We start from the raw sequence: 5078 nt of genomic DNA on the forward strand, positions 1-5078 counted from the left end.
AATGACGATCCAGACTACTTATAATTAAGGAGACGTACTATTTGCATACTAGCTATGTGGACTATTTAAACTAATCTCAGTATTCTTTATAATTATGGTTAAAATTGAGAAATCAGGTATAAAAAATAATAGTTCTGAACTAATACATTTTTCAGGGAATTTCAAAATTGATGTCAAGAACAATGAATGGTGTTAAATGTTGATGCATTTTTCATAATAGACTTACATTTATTGAGTATCCCAAATAATTCATAATTAGATGAAGCATAGCTTATTTTTAAAAATAATCACTCTTACAAATAATCAAACTATTAATTTATCTCTGATGTTAAAAATTTATTTCTGAAAATGTCTTAATGATCTGGATATGTAAACAAAATTATAATTATTCTGTAATTCTAAAGCTATTTGCTTTAACCTCTTCAGTAACAGTTGGTATTTTCCAGGAAATCTAAAGGACACATGCTTTTCTGGATTTCTTCCAAAGCAGTACATCAAATGACCTTGATTGTGCTTAGAATTTCAATTTGAAACCCCTAAGCTTGGATGTGAATTCCAGTTTGAGGTTTTCGTGGACTTTCTACTGAGGCAATATGTGTAAAAACACAAAACAAATTGTGGCAAAATAAGCCTCTAAATGACATTTGAAGAGAGTTGAAAAAATAAAATAAAAAATTGGACATTCGGTAACATGATTGAACATTATATATGTGTGTGTGTGTGTGTGTGTGTGTGTGTGTGAGTATACATATATATGTTAAAAATTCTTCCTAATTATAAAATTCCATAAAGATTCTCCTTTAATATTTGATTACATGTAAAGAGATATTGGACTGACATTTTGGTTTTTTTTTTCTGAGTACTCGTAATGCTGTTGTAATACAGAAAATCATCTGAGCTGCTAATTAAAGAAGAGATTACAATAGCTTTTCTTATTTCAAGTTCTTTACTTTCTACATGTTACTAAAAGGCTATTCCTAATAAATCATCTGCATTTTCCACATTGATCCCTTGCAGCTTGCCAGAAAACACAATATAGAAATTAATTTTAAAAAATATTTCACTGGGAGTCTCTGCGATTATTGCTGAAAAAGGCAAGAGACATGAACATTTCAGAATATTTATACCTCCTGAAATTGTAGTGATGAATGAAATTAGAAGATACACATCCATGGAAAGAAAGTGACCTAAGTCTACAAATGGTATAACAAACTGTCTTAGAAAAGAATCTGAATAAATTACTTTAAAGAGTCTATCTTGGTGAATACATGATGGATGAATAAAGTAACGACTTTGAAAATAACTTTCATAACATTAAAAGGATTAAGCAGTTACCTTATAAAACATATTAATTTAAAAATTTTTTAAAAAGTGCTTGAGTAGAATAAATTTTCATATTGTGAAGTATGTAAAGAAAGTATAAATTATTTTCCTTGAAATACTCACAATCTTACTAGGAAAAAATTAAAAATATTAATTGGATTAGAATGAGGTAGTACTCTATTGTTATATGCTAAATTCATATACTCTGTACAATGATGATAGTTAATTTTTACTGAGGGTTTTACCATCTTTATCACAGAAACCCTATGACATAGGCTCTCTTCTCATTCCTCATTATGTCTATGAAAACAGAATCAAAACATACTTATAAGTTTTCCCTGATACCAGAGGCTTGAACACAGTGCTGCAGACTTACTATAGCATCTAAGCCTTCATGAACTGAGCTACAGCCCTAAAAGTTCAGGGAAAAGACATCAGTAGATAATGGAATAGTCAGGAAAAATTTTGTGCAATATGAGGCACTTGATTCTGGTCTCAAAGAAGAGTTTGAATTTGGACAGTATTAACAAGCCTAGAAAACCTGTGACAAAGACCAATTTTTTGACCAGATGAGCATGGTAAGATTGGGAGCAGAGATGAGTTTAGATTGAGTGGAATAAATTGGGTCAGAATTTTATCGATTTGCAGGTAGTAAAAAATTATAGATTTTACATTCTAAAAGGTGGAATATATGGACTCTTTGGGAGATTTGTACAAATTATCTATAAACATTTCTTGCACAGACTTTGCAGTCAATGTTAAAGGGTCGTCTAGAATAAATTATTACAACCCAGCCTATAAAAGGACAATTATAGATATGTATGAATATGCACAGCTAAGCAAGAGGAGGCTTCCAGAAGAGGTGACACCTGAGCTTTGTCTCTAAAAATGATGTTTTAGAAAGATTCATCTGATAGTAACATGCATAACAGAAAAACTTGATGTCAGGTAGAAAAGATAACAAGCATTATGTAAAAGAGGTATTATGTGGACCTACCACATGCATCTAGTATGATCAGATTGCCAATTTATTTTAAGCATGATCAGTTAGTGGTCAGAAAGATAATTAATTCTAAAGAATTATACTTTCAGACTAATATTATATGTAAATAAGATGACTCTGTGACAATTAATTTACTTATACTGACCATGATGCAGGTAAGACCAGGGCTATGGGCTTACTTGCTCTGTTCTATGCCCATCACGAATTTTAGAACTCTTTCACAGAATGACAAACAGAAATGATGTGAAAACTTCCATAAAGTCCATGCCTATGATGGTCCACACTGAAAAAAATAAAACCCTTGATAACATTTATTCAATTAGGTATGGGCCAAGAGCATCATCACACAGAATTATATATAATACTCTAATCAATAAGGTTTACTCTGAGCTTTCCAGATAGAGGTGAATGTTGGATCATATCCACATAAGGTTATTTACTCATGCGTAGTCTCTCCGGCACTATCATGTATGTAATAATCTTTACTGCTTTTGCCTAATAATGACAGTGATAGTGGAAACAGTAATAAAGATAATAGTATATATTATGCCTCAAGTAATTTTGGAATTAGGTAGAGTATAAACAAATAGCTATAATTTATTTAGTATATAACACATTGGCATTATATGAATTTTCACATCGTATGAACTAGGAATTTTTATAAGCCTATATTACAGATGAATAAACTGAGTTTCATGCAGCTAGTGGGTACCTGAGCCACAGGATTAAAACCTGGGAATGATCACGAAGCCCACTGAATTGTCTACTATCCTATATTCCTCCTATATAAATATATAAATATATATTCCTCCTATATAAATACAATTTATGATTCAGAGGAACAGTTTAATTTTTGATGCTTTCTTGTTCCAGTTGCCTAAAATAAGTGTTTCAGTAGTTGCAAAAATGTAAAAGTGCAGATAGAGAAAACATACAAAGATTTGCCCATAGATGTGATTACAGCTCAAGCCTCTGCTGTTCCAATGGTTCCTTTGTGGCACCCACTGAAATTTAAATTTTAAATCATGAATCCAAACTCCAAAGTAGGAAAAATAGGAGTATTTGTTCTCACATCCAATCCCTTGAACAGCGTAAGAGGCATCCATGATCTTGTCTTCTGGGCTTCCTTACTACAGACTCTCAGCCTCCCTTTTTTCTTCCCCTGGGTGTAGCTCTAGACATCACAGTAAGAAGAGAGGGTGGAGTAAGACTTTTGTCATAATTCTCTCCACTGTCATCAAGACCAATATCTACTGTTGTCCAAACTGCAGTTACTCTCTCCTTGTGCATGCTCTTAAGGCGTCATGCCAAAGCAGGCAGAAGATCCTGGAAAAAATGGTATTTTCCTTTTGGTTGAACTACATGGACTCCAAGGTCCAACCCACCTCCAAAGATTCTACAGTTTTAAGCAAGTTAATAAAAGTGACCCAATACTATTGATGTTCAGGGAATTGGAAGAATCTGGAATTTGTCTTTCCTTAGCCTCTTGTTTTTTCCAGAAATTATCTTGCTGTCTGAAATTTCTGTCAATGACTTCAAACATTCACTATTAATTCATTTAAACAAAGGATAAACATCTAATATATGTCAGGTCCAGTATTAGGCAATGAGGATAAATGAGCCAGAGGAATTTGCTGCCTCAGGATTCCAGAGAGTATTTTCCGTGCCTGTGGCTTAGGGCCTAAACATTTTAGGAGGCTAAGGAAAGCAATCTGAAATTATATAACATGTTTTCTTTAACATTCTCCCCCCAAGTAGAATAGCTTCCGATGATGGGCAAGGCACCAAGGGGATGATGGATGACCAGGCATCAAAGTTTGCATTATCACCAAGAAAATACAAGTTTTCTGTTACATTCAGTAGCAATTTTCCAGGAGATAAGACTTGACTAGTGCAAATGTAAATTTAGATAAGAACACACCAAGGAAATCTCTCATCAGTACTGCCCTATTGAAAGGAGTTACGTGGTTTAGTTTTTCAGGTAGAACTCTTAGAGATCATGTTCATCCTGAGTTTTCCAGCAGTACTCAGAGAAATAAAACTAATTTTAACTTTGTTCTAAAGGTATTGCTTTGGATAGGCTTCCAGCTAGTTACCAAAAAAAAAAAAAAAAAAAAATGTTTATTGGTTCAATTTTCTGACTGATAGTAAAGGGATTCTAGTATCATCTGCCTGATAAGCATTGGCAGAACCAGTAGAAATTTTCTTCAGTCTGGAAAAGCTTTGGACCCAGAGATATAACATGATGTGTTTCTTCTTTTCATGGGTTTTATTTAAGTCAAACCAGGCTGACATAAAGAGTAATGCAACCCCGAGAGGAGAAAATAAGTTGTGGAATGGCTGGTGGCTGGGGTAAGTGCTGGGGAAGACGTATGGGCTTTCTGTGCTTGAGTGTTTGGAGCGTGGGCAGTGTCTAAGACTTCTTGCTTTATCGGGTTAGCTATTAGCGCTCCTATTAACGTTAGTCCCCCCGCCCCCATGCCTCATCAGCTGCCTCCCTGAAGTCACTCACACCCAAAGTAAGCAGACAGTATATTTTCAAAATGGGAGGTGTTGAGGAGTATTGCTGTGGTCTAGAGAGAAAATATGCTGTGAAATCCTGACAGCAAATAACTGGCTGCCACACGAGCAGCAGCAGCAGCAGCAGCAGCAACCTATGTTTCTCCTCCTCTTTCCAATGTGATGCTCCTCCTAATATCGACAACGTGCATTTATTAATCACCTGTCACATTTTAGACATTGTAAGATGCCC

The sequence above is a fragment of the Herpailurus yagouaroundi genome, unplaced genomic scaffold (genome assembly GCF_014898765.1).
Source record: "Herpailurus yagouaroundi ecotype Mexico unplaced genomic scaffold, PumYag 162, whole genome shotgun sequence".
NCBI classification, from domain to species: domain Eukaryota; kingdom Metazoa; phylum Chordata; class Mammalia; order Carnivora; family Felidae; genus Herpailurus; species Herpailurus yagouaroundi.